The following is a 16,142-nucleotide window of genomic DNA, read 5'->3' on the forward strand; positions in this document are numbered from 1 at the left end:
GATTTATACATAATGGATGACAACAGGTTAACCAAAACAGATCTTTGGAAAAAGAAGTCAACAACAACCTAGATTCTTGAAGTCAAGAAAGATTTGGAAATAAACAACATAAGGGAAGACGAAACAACAGAGAGAGAGAGAGAGAGATTTTTAGAAAAAAATGTTAAAAATGGAAGGATTCCAAAATCGCGAGGGGGAAAAAAAGGCTCAAAATGGTCTGAGAAGAGGGAGGCGTAGTGAGCAGAGAAGGAATATTGGAGGGAGAAGAAACAACAAAGGATGAAGCATTGAAATTGTCTCTTGGTCCCTAGAAAACCCTCAGGGAGAAGGTTAATAATAATAATAATAATAATAATAATAATAATAATAATAATAATAATAATAATAATAATAAAACTCTAACTATAGCTATTCACATTTGCTTCAAGTTTATCCACAATATCTAGAAAATTGCAGCATTATTTACGCATTTAGATGTCATTTTTTCCCTTCCGGGCCCTCTTTTACATTTCAAGATGAATCTCTGCGATCGGCCCTTTTTCATCAGATTTTGTGACTACATGCTAACCGAACCCCATAAGCACAAGTAGCTTGGAGAAGCAAATGAAAAGAGTGTAGCGGAAATGTACAGTCAATGTAAGAAAAAATCCCACGCAAGCAACTTGATAATAATAATGTTATCGGTTTTACGTCCCACTAACTTCTTTTACGGTTTTCGAAGACGCCGAGGGACTGTAATTTTGTCCCGCGAGAGTACTTTTACGTGCCGGTAAATCTATTGACACGGAGTTGAAGTATCTGAGTCCCTTCAAATATCAAATACCTGAGCCAGGATCGAGCCTGCCAACTTGAGTTGACAAAATTGGTAAAACATTCGAGTAAATTTAAAAGTTGGACACTGCATGGATTGCTGCAGGACATTTAAATGTTGATTTAAAGTACTTGCAGATGCGTTTGGGTAAAAATATATATATTTGTAAACGCAGGTCCAAATGTACAAAAACACCAAAAATAAAAAAATCAATGGTTTAGATCAAAACCTGCTACAGTCTCACCAACGAGTGGTATATCAAGAGATCCAGGTCCGCGTCGACTACCGAGTTCCGAAGAATGCGAATTTCTTACTTTTCCTCATTCGCTCGTTTGATCATGCGATTGTTTACCAGGAATCTAAATGGACATGGCAGACTACAAGCAGCAGTTGTTGCGAACACTGCCATGAGCTACACAATGACACTGAAATAATGCAACGCTCACTCAGCGTGGAGTAGTTGCTACATTTGTACTTTTCGAGAACAAGACCAATGAGCTGGTGCGGTGAGGGGAAATAGGTTCCCTACACCGCTAGCAATGCCACTTGTAACCAAAGGCCTGCCGGCCGTCAACGAGGACAGTGCCCATGACACAATTAAGCAGAAGTTTGTCATATGCTAATACTTTGTACACTTTATTCCCCTGAAATGTTTATCACACCTTACAGGAAACTGAGAGGATTCAGGGTATTCAATTCTTTCAAATCACCCCTCTGTCCGACTCGTTGGCTCAATGGTCAGCGTACTGGCCTTCGGTTCAGAGGGTGCCGGGTTTGATCCCCGGCCGGGTCGGGGATTTCAATCTTCATTGGTTAATTCCAATGGCCCAGGGGCTGGGTGTTTGTGCTGTCCACAACATCCCTGCAACTCCCCACATAATACTATCCTCCACCACAATAACACGCAGTTACCTACACATGGCAGATGCCGCCCACCCTCATCGGAGGGTCTGCCCTACAAGGGATGCACTCGGCTAGAAATAGCCACACAAAATTATTATTAACTCATTTCACTTTATAAACAAGTGTTCTTTCACTGAAAGCAACACTGCCCTCAAACATAATATGTTCTACCTTTCGATTATAATTCAGTGGTATAGATGTAGAATGTCTGCCTCATACCAACAGGGCCCGAGTTCGATATTCGGCTCGTTTAAAAGTTTCAGTCCTAGACTGAGGGCTAGAATAGGGTTCATTCAAAGGGTAACTGATTGGTTTCGACCTGACCGATTGCAATGAAACTTGGTAGGATGATCAATTGAGACATCGTAAACTTAATGGTGATAATCACTTGGCCATAAAATCAACGGTAAAATAAATTGGTCCGCCTCTGTGGTGTAGTGGTTAGTGTGATCATTTACTACCCCCGGAGGCCTGGTTTCGATTCCCGGCTTTGCCACGAAATTTGAAAAGTGGTACGAGGGCTGGAACGGGGTCCATTTTGCCTCGGGAGGTCAACTGAGTAGAGGGGGGTTCGATTCCTACCTCAGCCATCCTCGAAGTGGTTTTCCGTGGTTTCTCATATCTCCTCCAGGTGAATGCCGGGATTGCACTCAACTTAAGGCCACGGCCGTTTTCTTTCGTCTTTCTCGTCTACCCCTTCCAATCACTTCGCCCCCCCCCCCCGCAAACACTCACAAAATCCACTGCTCAGCATAGCAGGTGAGGCCAGCTGAGCAAAGTACTGGTCCTCTTCCCCAGTTTCATCCCCCGACCCAAAGTCTCACGCTCCAGCACACCGCGCTTGAGGGGGAGATATAGGTGGAATCCCTCGCTGAGTCTGAGGATCCCCCGACCCAAAGTCTCACGCTCCAGCACACCGCGCTTGAGGGGGAGATATAGGTGGAATCCCTCGCTGAGTCTGAGGAAAACACCAACTCTAGAAGGTAAACGGATTAAGAAAAAAAGAAAGAAAGAAAAAAGACAGAAAGAAAGAAAATAAACTAACTAAAACCTGATAAAATACATAAATATCACATAAGAGAAGCTTATTTCCTAAAGGTACAAAATCCAAAAGTAAAATTTCGCAGGAGAGAGGAAAAACGCTCAGAGTGAGAAATTTCAACTGACAATTAAATTAATCACTTTTATTATGTTCAGATGGAATAAAGGCATTATTACACGAAGTATTTGTTGAAACGCCTGCAGTTTAAGAAATATTCAAGGAAAAAGGATGGATTTGATAATCATTGCCATCGAAACTGTAATTAGTTCCATTTGAAAGTCATAGATTTCACTGTAGTCATCAGAAAACTTACTGTATTTAAAATAGGCCTGTGCAATGATCAAAATGACAGTAAGTTATTCGCAGTGAAGGCACAGACTAGTTAAAACCTATGAAATCATTGAACACAACAACGTAAATTAAACAACGTGTTCTGATGCTGCTGGTCACGTGCCCTGGAAATGGCTCCTCATTGGCTGCATGGATACGTCATGTTTTTGCCAATTCTCCCCGTGGGATTTGGTACTTATTGGCATAAAACGTGATTTTCAACGTCTTGTTTGACATGGATTTGGGCCGTTTTGACGATTTCGTTTTCTTTCATATTATGGAGTTTCTTATCAGCGTATGTTTTGAATTTTGAATTTTTTGGACTTGGCACCTTTGTTATATAAATAAATGTCAATGTATGTATGTATGTATGTATGTATGTATGTATGTATGTATGTATGTATGTATGTATGTATGTATGTATGTATGTATGTATGTATGTATGTATGTATGTATGTATGTATGTATGTATGTATGTATGTATGTATGTATGTATGTATGTATGTATTACATCTCCTAAACCACCGCAGCGATTTAAACCAAACTTGGTGCACTTACGACTTAGTATCAGGAGACAAACCGCGTGGGGGTGAGATACCCCAAGTACCTTTAGGGGCGAAAGGACGAGGGGTCTGACATATAAAAATATTCGAAAATAGTGTCGAATCCATTTTCGGATTCGCTGAGATGAATAGTGACACTCTGGAAAATTTTAAAGACCAAGTTCAGCCCCCTTTGGGGTGGGGGGTGGGGGGCGATGAGGGAGTGATATAATAAAATTATCGAAAATAGTGTCGAGCCCATACTTTTCGAGGTCGCTAAGATTAATAGTGACACTCCAGATTTTTTTAAAGTCCAAGTTTAGCCCCCTTTGAGGCGAAGGACGAGGGAGGAATGATATATCAAAATAACCGAAAATAGTGTCGAATCCATCCTTTTCGGGGTCGCTGAGATGAATAGTGACACTCCGGATTTCTTTTGACAAACCGCGTGGGGGTAAGACACCCCATGTACCCATTATGGCGGGGGGGGGGGGCGAGGGGATGACATATAAAATATTCGAAAATAGTGTCGAATCCATACTTTTCGTGGTCACTGAGATGAATAGTGACACACTGGAGAATTTTAAAAACCAAGTTCAGCCCCCTTTGGGGTGGGAGCGAGGGGGAAATGATATAACAAATTATCGAAAATAGCGTCGAATCCATACTTTTCGTTGTCGCTAAGATTAATAGTGACACTCCGGATTTTTTTAAAGTCCAAGTTCAGCCCCCTTTGGAGGGGAGGCGAGGGGGGATCGATATATCAAAATAACCGAAAATAGTGTCGAATCCATCCTTTTCGGGGTCGCTGAGATGAATAGTGGCACTCCGGATTTTTAGTATCAGGAGAAAAACCACGATGGGGTAAGGCACCCCAGGAACCCTTAGCGGTGGGGGGCGAGGGGGGTGAGATATAAATATCATCGAAAATAGTGTCAAATCCATACTTTTCGGAGTGTCTGAGATAAGTAGTGACACTCCAGAATTTTTTTAAAGTCCAAGTTTAGCCCCCTTCGTGGTTGCGGGCGTTGGTGGAGATATGTATAGAAATAATCGAAAGTATTGAATTCATAGTTTTAGGGGTGGCTGAGATGAATAGTGAGACTCCGGACTTTTTATAAGTTCAGCCCCCTTTGGTGTGTGGGCGAGGGAGGAGAGATATAGTCGAAGATAGTGTCGAATCCACAGTTTTCGGGTCGCTGAAATGAATAGCAGCACTCCTAATTTTTAGTATTAGAATTTACGAGACAAACCACGTGGGGGTAAGACACCTCAGGTACCCTTAGGGGTGGTGGGGCGAGGGGCTGAGATATAAAAATAATCGAAAGTAGTGTCGAATCCATGCTTTTCGGGGTCGCTGAGATGAATAGTGATACTCCGCAATTTTTTGAAGTCCAAGTTCACCCCCACTTTTGGGTGGGTGGCGATGGGGGAGTGTTATATCAAAAGAATAGGAAATAGTGTCCAATCCATCCTTTTTGGGGTCGCTGAGATGAATAGTGACACTCCGGATTTCTTTAGACAAACCGCGTGGGGGTAACACACCCCAGGCACATAGGGGTGGGGGTAGAGAGGGGTGATATATAAAAATCATCGAAAGTATTGTCGAAACCATACTTTTCTAGGTCACTGATATGAACAGCATCACTCCAGAATTTTATAAACTACGTTCAGCCCCCTTCGGAGGGGGGGGACAGATATACAAAAATAATCGAAAATAGTGTCGAATCCATAGTTTTCGGTGTCACTGAGATGAACTGTGGCACTCTGGATGCCGTTTAACATAAAGTTCAGTCCTAATCGGCAGGCGGATGAGAACTGGCAAAAAAAAAAAAAAAAATGTTCAAAGGGACAGAGTTTAAGGACGTGTGTGTGTATGTTCTAGCATGCCTCTCAATCAAACTTGGTATACACATCATGGGCGCCCATATGACAGTTTCTAGAGGGGGGCCCAGACCTGGGGGTACGTAGTAATTTTAATATTTTCGAAGATAAATGGCGATTTCTACTTTGTGGTAGAATAACCCACGGTATACCCTGCCTGTTGGTGGGGGACGGTACTACCGCTTCTACATAATACTGACTTTTAAATCAATTTCTTGAAAGGAAAACACGTAAACACTCTAGATTTTTGCCTTTCCCTGAGAGCTAGAGGGAGGCCGCGGTCCCACCTTGCCCCCGGGTATGGGCGCGCTTGATACACATGACTTACTATATATAAAACATTACTGTGGGGGTCGGATACATCTAGCTCCCGCTGGTGTTGGGGAATGAGAGGGGCTGACGTGCAAAAATAAGGAAAATAACCAATATTAATGTCGAAATCCATTGTTTATGTGTCGCTGATACGAACTCTGATGCTCTGGACACCGTTTAAGTCCACGTTCAGCCTCCATTGAGGCAGGAGCTGAGAAGGGCTTAAAAAATAGTATAAAATGACCGACATTAATGTTTACTCGATAATTAAATAATCTAAAACTTGAAATCAGATATATCTAACTCCAAAACTACATAATAGGTTGTAAAATCAACATCTCAAAAAGAATTCTATAAGCATTCACTTCACACTTAACTGGCAATACAAATATTAAAGGTAAACATTAAAAAACTATCCAGGCAACGCCGGGTACTACAGCTAGTTTGCAAATAAGCTTCTCAATTGTGTTGCACAAACTGTTGCATAAGCAACTCGTCTCGGTACACTTCTTCTAAATTCCATTTTCTCTCCTCCTTTTATAACTGTAACACTCGCGCATCCCGAACGCTTCCAAAATTTGGAATTCCTTACCAGTCTGCGTCAGGGACAGTGATTCATTAGCCAAATTGCAAATTCATAAGATCTTGCCGAGACTAAATGTTGAAACCTACCGTTTGACGGGTGCAGAGCTTCAAGGGGGAATGTTGCTCTTGAAGGTCAGGCATAATTTTGTTATCATTGAGAGGTCCAGCTCCATGGCTAAATGGTTAACGTGCTGGCCTTTGGCCCAAGAGGTATCGGGTTCGATTCCCGGCCGGGTCGGGGATTTTAATTTCATTGGCTCGGGGGCTGGGTGTGAGTGCGTGTGTGATGTCTTCAGCATTATAATTCGTCATAGGTAGGGTCTCATCTTCACAGACACGCAGGTCGCTTATACGGCGTCAAACTCGAAAGACCTGCACCAGGACTCTTCGGATACCACACGCCATTAATTAGTCATTGAGAGAGTGAGAGATATATCAATTTCTGAATAGTGTAACAACCATTGATATATATTTATAACTTTTTTACATTTCTCTCTTGTAAATACAATATTTAATTTACAAATGATATTGTGTTTTTGACTTATTTGAATACAGTACAAATTCTACCCTATAGTTCTGTGTAATGAAGTGATTAATAATGTAAAAAGAGAGTTGTAACTTAATTGTTTTAAGCGACATGTTTTCCACATACAACGGGGTTAACAATGAGAACCTTTCTTCCACTTGAATTCTCCTGCAATGCGTATTTATGCGCCTTAGCTTAGAAAATGAGCTTTCAAGGCGTTTTTTGTTAAATAAGTTTTGCACTACACCTTGTTGATGAAGCTGTATGCATAAACAGACTTTGGTGGCGGGGTCATGTGGAGCGAATGGAGGAGGATAGATTACCCAGGAGAATAATGGACTCTGTTATTGGAGGGTAAGAGAAGTAGAGGGAGACCACGACGACGATGGTTTCACTCAGTTTCTAGTGATTTAAATATAAGAAGTATAGAACGAAACGAGGCCATAGTGTTCGTTATAAATAGAGGATTGTGAGAGAGTTTAATAAAATCACAGGGGCTTGCAGAATGAACACCGAAATGCATTACAGTATATAATGAAGATGTATGTTTGAATTACAGTCTATAATGAAGACGTATGCATGAATTAAGGAGTACCTTGTAAGACATTATTTTAGTGATAAACTTACAATGTTAATGTGATAATAAATTCAATGTTTGAAAAACTGTGAGTGTATGACACTAGGTACCAAAAACTAATTTAATGTCAAAAGGTATCAAATGCAATTCACATTTAGTAAAGAAAGGTTATTAAATCATCATTAAACATATTTATTTGTCATGAAAATCAAGAAATGAATATCGAATTGGATCACATTACTTTTAGAAAAATCCAGTTACTATAATAGTAGTTCGGTTTTCGCATTTACTGAAAAGTTTCTCAGAATGGATTTGGTACCTGTGTAATCAAGGGTTACTTTGCACGAAAGATTGATGGAAAAAGACCGCGAAGCAGACCTAGAGATGCCTAGATGAAGCAGATAGAGAAGAACCTCACCAGGAGAAGCCCAAAATAGGAGAAGATATTAGAAGAGAACTGGTAGTAAGAAAGAAGTTTATAGGAGGGGTTGCTCGTTCCCACATCCGGTCTGCTGGAGTGGAGATGTTTTGATTTTTTGCTACTGGTTTAACGTCGTACTAACACATTGAAGGTTCTCGGCAACGGAAGGATGGGAAAGGGCTAGGATTGGGAAGGAAGCAGCCATGGACTTAATTAAGGTAGAGCTTCAGCATTTGCCCGGTGTGAAAATGGGAAACCACGGGAAACGATATTCAGGGCTGCCGACGTTGGGATTCGAATCCATCATCTCCCGAATGTAAGGTCACAGAGTTGAGAATTGATGATGGTGAACGCACTTTGTAGATTATGTCGTAAATACACATTATTGTATCAACTAATTCACTTTTCAACATTCATAAACAACTTTTATTCACAATCAAAACATGTTAACACCAGACCACAGAATACACAAAACCCAAAGAGTAAAGTAACAGACATTGCCAACTTTAACATCTACAAATATATCGACATACTCCCACCTAATTTACAATTTTCTCAAAATTGAAAATTATCAAAACATTGAGGGTAACTGAACAATGGATGCCAAGTGGATTCTCTCTCCCCTGCCTCATGAAGATTTAGTCTTTTAGGAGGAACCACATTTCTTCCTGCACTTCTTCTTAATTCTTCAGGGGATTTAGAAACATCCTCTTCCTTGAGCTGGGCTTTTGTTTGGCAACTCTCGATGCTAGAGTAAACCTCCAAGGGGTACACTCTCTGTAGAGGACGCACAACGGTACCACTGCTAGTCTTCAGTTGAACCACCCGGACTCTTCCATGTCGCCCTGGAATGAGATGCTCAATTCTTGCCAAAGGCCAATCCATCCTCTTTCGATTGTCCGATCCTATTATTACCACCTCACCAACTACAGGCTTCCGAGTTTCACATCGTTTTGTCCAAGTTAACTGTCCCAGGTACTCTGAACGGAAACGTCTTCTTAGCTCTTCTCTCAGTCTTTGCAGATACCGAATTTTCCGAGTGATGCTTCCAGACTCAATGCAGTCCAAGTCAGGCACTCCTGTCTCTCGTACTTCTTGTAGCAGCATTGATGGAGTTAATGGAATAGGATATTTATTATCTTCAGCAGTATATGTCAATGGTCTTGCACTGATCACTGCTTCACAGTCAATAAGTACAGTCTGTAGTTCATCCCAAGACAACGCGGCCTTCCCCAGGGTCTTCCGTAAAATTTGCTTCACCAGGCTCACTAATCGTTCCCAGAAGCCTCTCCACCACGAAGCCGTAGGCGGATTGAACCTCCAAATTATACGTTCCCCGGTGCTGTATGTAACAATTTGATCCCAATCTAACTTTTCCATAGCATTACATGTTCCTCGAAAATTTGTGCCATTATCACAGAGGATCACTTTAGGTCGACCACGCCGTGCGATGAAACGCCTCAGTGCTCTTATGAATGCCTCGGTTGACAGAGACGGAACTAGTTCCAGATGGACAGCCCGGTAGCAAGCACACGTGAATAGGGCAATCCATGTCTTTGACGAATCACGAAGATACAAAGGTCCTGCAAAATCTAACCCGATGACTTCGAATACGGCTGCATCCTTAATTCGAAGATCAGGCAAAGGAGGGGACTGAGTGTCAAAGTTTTTTGCTTGAAAACGCCGGCAAATAACACATTTGTTGACGATTCCTCTCGCAAACTGGCGTCCTTTAATGATCCAGAATCTCTCGCGTAACAAACCTAGGAGAGTTGCTGGACCGGGATGATTATTTTTACGATGCACTTCTTCCGCGTACCTTTTGACCACCGGATGTTCGGGAGGCAGCAAGGCTGGTAGTCTGAAGGGACCTTGTCCACACGTTCGACTATCCGTGTCTGGAGTCTGATTATGCCTTTTTGATCTTGGAATACTTGGAAATTCTTAAGTCTCTGATCGTCTGGGAATTCGAAGGACTCTCCCTGAATGAGCAGAACAAGTTTATCTTCAGCTGCAGCTACCTCACTTGTCGATAACGAACCTCTTCTTTTAATTTCAGTGCGTCGACAGTTGTTGAGAAATCTGAAGATCCATCCCACCATCCGCACAATATTTTCATATTTGCTGAACCGGTGATACAGCCACGTAGTATTGTGAGTGACTGAAATAAGATTATATTCGTTTGCCACTCCATAGCTTATGTGAGATTCAGGCCAGTTTTCTTCTGCTTCAGCAAGCCACTTAGGCCCTTTCCACCATTCGGATTCGAGCAGTTGCGCGACAGTACATCCTCTTGAGGGCAGATCTGCGGGGTTCAAATCACCTGGTATGTGTCTCCAGCTTCGTACATCAGTGAGTTTCCTTATCTCCTTCAGTCGATTCCTAACAAACACAGTCTTGTCTTCATTGCCAAGAATCCAGGCTAGCACAGTGCTTGAATCGGTCCAACAATGAACAGGGACTTCTTTCCAATCTAGACTTTCTTGAACTGATTGCAGTAGACGAGCTCCAATAAGAGTTCCTAATAATTCCACTTGAGGAATGGTCAGGCGCTTAAGCGGTGTTACTCTTGCTTTGGCTACCGCTAACCGAATGTGTACCTCTCCCTGGTAACCACTCCTGATAAAGACAACAGCTGCATATGTATTCTGACTTCCATCACAGAATACATGCAGTGAGATATTCTCCTCGCTGCCGAGGTGGCGCATCATCCCGATTTCTCTTAGGTGAGGCAAGTCCTTCAACCACCTCTCAAATTGTCGTCGAGTATCTTTGTCAATAGGGTCGTCCCATCTTAACTTTCTGGTCCATAACTCTTGAATTAACATTTTCAACCTTATCATTACTGGAACGGTTAGTCCAATCGGATCAAAAATGCGGTGAACTATTGAAAGAACAGTCCTTTTTGTCAGATTTTCCATTTCCCACGATTTCTCCCACCAATCCATATTGATCTTCAAAGTGTCATCTCGATGATTCCACCTAATGCCAAGCAGTGTAGATTCCTGGGGAGAGTTGTCTCCAGTCCACTCGCACCCTCGAAGGTCGAACCCGGCCCTCGCCATAATGGCATTCGAAAGATAAACGAATTCCTCTACTTCTTCTGCTCGGTCGAGGCTTGTCACTATATTATCAACATAAAAATTATTCTTCAACGATGCCGCGATTTTTGCCTCCTTTGGATCAGTTGATTCCATACATTTTTCTAGGTGGTACCCAATAACTGCTCCAAGAAGAAACGGACTACTGAAAATACCGAATACCACTCTGTCATGACGAAGGACTCGTAGGTCTTTCTCATTATCTTCATACCACAAGAACTTCAAGTAGTCTCTCTCGTCTGGGTGTATTCTTATCTGCAAAAATGCCTTTTTTATATCAGCTGTGATACCTATCCTCCGTTGTCGAAACATCAAGAGCAATTCTGGTATGATTTCAACGAGGTTCGGTCCTTCTTCAAGGCAGTCGTTCAGTGATGGGAAACCTCTCTCTTTCGCCGACGCATCGAACACGGGACGCGCTTTCGTAGTTGCACTAGTTTCCTTCAATACCGGGCGGTGAGGAAGGTAGTGTCCTGTAGATAGATCCATTGCACCTTCGACAATGCCTTCTTTCACCCAGTCTTGTAAGATGGTATCATATTCTTCGTAGAGTCCACGCTTTGCCTTTAATTTTCGGGTCATTCGAACTAATCTGCCTTCTATAATCTCTCTATTGGTTGGAAGGTCTGGAGCATCTCTCCTCCATGGAAGACGTACCTCATACCTGCCATCTACAAAATTAACCGTATTTTTTAAATATCTGAGTGATGACATCCTCTTCTCCTCCTTTGTTGCATTCTCTACTGGACCGGTGATCCCAATGGTCTCCATTTTCCATAGATCAGATACAGGTAGTTGAGTAATACTGAGTGCAGTGACTGTGACAAACTTTGTATCGGAAAAAGTTTGACGTCCAAAAGAAGTACAACCCATTACATTTGTAAAAAAAAAAAAAAAACACATACAACTTGAACATTTAGTAGAATATCTCATTTTGAACAAAAGTTTTCAAGTAATGTTTAGCAATTTTCTGACTGTTTACCTTGACCCAGTCTTCTTCTGCATAGCTCATCCAGCCGTGGATGATGATCTTGGAGGGACGGGTGCAATTCAGGTACTTGCTATTCTTATTGAGGTCCGGCACCAGTTGCTCGCCCTCCAGCGGATTTCTAATGGTGAAAAGTTTGACGTGGGTAGCTATCTCCTCGCGGGTCTGTGGAGTGGGGTTCAGCTCCCTCCAATCAGCGTTGTACCACTCCGCCGTTGTGTTAATCCAGCCCAGCTCGCCGTAATTGATGTACTCAGGCTCTGGAATTCGTGACATGTGTAGTCTAGCATTCATAATACTGGAAACACTAGCAACATTAATTCGAAAGTGTAGAAAACAGGTAGGGATGACGATCTCCTAAGGCAGAGCGATACGTTTGCAGTCCTAGCGCTGGGCTACCCAAAGAATAATTACCTTGGATGTACACACACACAAATAAGATATAGCAGAATTTGGAAACCGCAATGGGAAACTGGGAGGACAATTAGGAGATTCCAATAATTTCAATTTGTTCAACATATATGTTACCAATATTAAAATCTAAAATATACACGGACTTAAATGACATTGAATCACAGATTGTAATAAATCTGAGCAATAACAAGAATCAGTATAAATGAAATAAATACTTCCTTCGCATTTCATATGACTTCACACAGACAAAGTTAAGAAGAGAATGTGATGCAATAGTGAAATAAGTGAGAGAATTACACTAGTTTCTTTCGTTGATTCCACCCAAGAAATATTGCAAATAGTATGAAAAAATTCTCCCTAACAGTGAAGGAGTGAATACAATACAAGGCAATAAGAGAATATTTGGAAGAATGATGCCAATCCATTCCCCTCGATCGCCCAATATCATAACTTGATTCCAAAAGGAAAATATATATTTAGCACTACTAAGTCTTAATTCACGAAATATAAAGCCTAAATAAGAATTTTGGTAGTAGAAAATAAACGTGATAGAAAGAAAGGTTGTAAAAGTAGGATTATTAGGCAATGGCATATGGTTAATAAGAGTAACATGGGAGGTGGTGGTGGTGGTGGTGGGGGTTAGAAAATAATTATGTGTAGAAACTAGTAAATAAAAATGTAAACAGCCTGGTGTGAAAATGGGAAACCACAGTAAACCATCTTCAGTGCTGCCGACAGTGGGATTCGAACCCAGTATCTCCCGGATGCAAGCCCACAGCCGCGCGCCTCTAACCGCACGGCCAACTCGCCCGGTGGAGATGGGTTTAAAGCAACTGGTGAGGAGTGTGAAAATGAATATACTGTATTCCCTTAATGAATGGAAAAACCCATTATGTTACAACAGAGAAATAACGAGATTAAGAAGGAAATGCAGGCTGGAAAGAAATAGAGGGAGGAATCGTTATTGAAGTAAGGTGAGATTGAAGGAACTACGGTTGCCTCGTCCCACATGATTAACTTAGCTTCTCTTATTATTATAATTATTATAACTATGTTTGCCAACATGTTATCCTTAGCTGAATTTTTTATTAGTAATTTAAATGTATTATTAGTAACTAGTGGTTCATGGTGTGGGCTACTGTAGTCACGTACTAGTTCGTGAACCATAGGTAACGGCTGATTGGCACAGTAAGTGGTCCTGAGAGTCGGGATACCAGTTGATATGGAATGGGAGTGGGCATCTCGGACATATTCTGAGTCATGGCCCTCCTTGTGCTCAGGCGGCTAGGACTATACAATTCACCGATGGTCCATAACCCGTTAGAGGAGAGATCCTCACTTGGACTATGTGCAAGTAGGGTAGCATCCTGCTTCACGAATTTACTGAGCTCAGAACATTTTAAACAAGCCTCGGACCTATGGGAGTAATGGAGTTCTTCTCCCATTTGACAGGCGGGGGACTCCTTGGAAACAACTTGGCGAACGAAATGGAATTCGATGGGGAGCTATCAATATTAATGGGGCTTATGGAAGAAAGAAAGTAGAACTGGCTGAGTCAGCAAACAGGATGCATGTGGATGTGCTAGGAGTAAGTGATATTCGCGTAAGGGGAGATAACGAGGAAGATATAGGAGATTATAAAGTGCACTTGACGGGTGTTAGAAAGGGAAGGGCAGAATCTGGGGTAGGGCTCTTTATCAGGAATACCATTGCACGCAACATAGTTTCTGTTAGGCAGGTAAATGAGCGAATGATATGGGTAGATTTGTCAGTTGGAGGAATTAGGACTAGAATTGTGTCCGTGTATTCACCATGTGAGGGCGCAGACGAGGATGAAGTTGACAAGTTTTATGAAGCATTGGGTGACATCGTGGTCAGGGTCAACAGCAGTGCTAATGGGCGATTTCAGTGCGAGAGTTGGAAATAGAACTGAAGGATACGAAAGGGTGATAGGTAAATGTGCGGAAGATATGGAAGCCAATAGGAATGGGAAGCGTTTGCTGGACTTCTGTGCTAGTATGGGTTTAGCTGTTACGAATACATTCTTCAAGCATAAGGCTCTTCACAGCTACACATGGGAGGGTAAGGGTACAAGATCCATAATAGATTATATCTTGACCGACTTCGAATTCAGGAAATCTGTTAGGAATGTACGGGTTTTCCGAGAATTTTTCGATGATACAGAGCAGTATCTGATCTGTAGTGAACTATCTCAATGCCTAGGATAGAGAAATGAAATCTGTCTGCAAACGAATAAGGATAGAGAATATTCAGGACGAGGAAATTAGACAGAAGTACATGGATAGGATTAGTCAGAAGTTCCTAACAGTGGACAGTAAGCAGGTTCAGGATGTAAAAAGAGAATGGGTGGCATACAGGGATGCTGTAGTAGAAACAGCGAGGGAATGCCTGGGAACAACTGTGTGTAAAGATGGGAAAAAGTGAACATCTTGATGAAATGAAGTGAGAGCAGCTTGTAATCGTAAAAACAAGGCTTATCAAAAATGGCTCCAAACAAGGGCTGATGCAGACAGGGAATTGTGCGTAGATGAAAGAAAAAGAGCGAAACAAATTGTTGTTGAATCCAGAAAGAAGTCTTGGGAAGATTTTGGTAATAACCTGGAAAGGCTAGGTCAGGAAACAAGGAAACCTTTCTGGACAGTAATAAAGAATCTCAGGAAGGGTGGGAAAAAGGAAATGAACAGTGTTTTTGGGTAATTCAGGTGAACTCATGATAGATCCCAGGGAATATATTTTGAAGATATTCTCAACGTAAAAGGAAATATTCCTGGTGGTGTCGCGAACAACCAAGCTCATGGGGATGAGGAAAATGATGTTTGTGAAATTACGCTTGTGGAAGTGGAAAATTTGGTAAATAAACTCCATTATAAAGCAGCAGGAATAGATGAAATTAGACCTGAAATGGTGAAGTATAGTGTGAAGGCAGGGATGAAATGACTTCATAGAGTAATAAAATTAGCATGGAGTGTTGGTGAACTACCTTCAGATTGGACAAAAGCAGTAATTGCACTTATCTATGAGCAAGGGAACAGGAAGGATTGCAACATCTATCGAGGTATCCCATTGATTAGTTTACCTGGCAAAGTATTCACTGGCATCTTGAAAGGAGGGGCGGGGTTGCGATCAGTGGTTGAGAGGAAGTTGGATGTAAACCAGTGTGGTTTCAGACCACAGAGGGTGTGTCAGGATCAGATTTTCAGTATGCGCCAGTTAATTTATATATGTTACGAGATAAATAGACAGTTATGCTTATGTTTCGTAGATCTAGAGAAAGCATATGACAGGGTACCGAGGGAAAAGATGTTCGCCATACCAGGGAACTATGGGATTAAGGGTAGATTATTAAAATTATGTTGACAATTTGGCTGCAGTGAGAATTCATGGTAGAGTGAGTTCTTGGTTCAGGGTATTTACAGGAGTTAGACAAGGCTGTAATCTTTCACCTTTGTTGTTCGTAGTTTACATGGATCATCTGCTGAAATGTATGAAGTGGCAGGGAGAGATTCAGTGTTGGAGTCATGTGAGGCGAATGGAGGAGGATACGTTACCTAGGAGAATAACGGACTCTGTTATGGAGGGTAAGAGAAGTAGAAGGATACCAAGATGAGTATGGTTAGACTCAGTTTTTAACGATTTAAAGATAAGAGGTATAGAAGTAAATGAGGCCACAGCACTAGTTGCAAAT

This window comes from Anabrus simplex, chromosome 1 (assembly GCF_040414725.1).
Source record: "Anabrus simplex isolate iqAnaSimp1 chromosome 1, ASM4041472v1, whole genome shotgun sequence".
Taxonomy (NCBI): domain Eukaryota; kingdom Metazoa; phylum Arthropoda; class Insecta; order Orthoptera; family Tettigoniidae; genus Anabrus; species Anabrus simplex.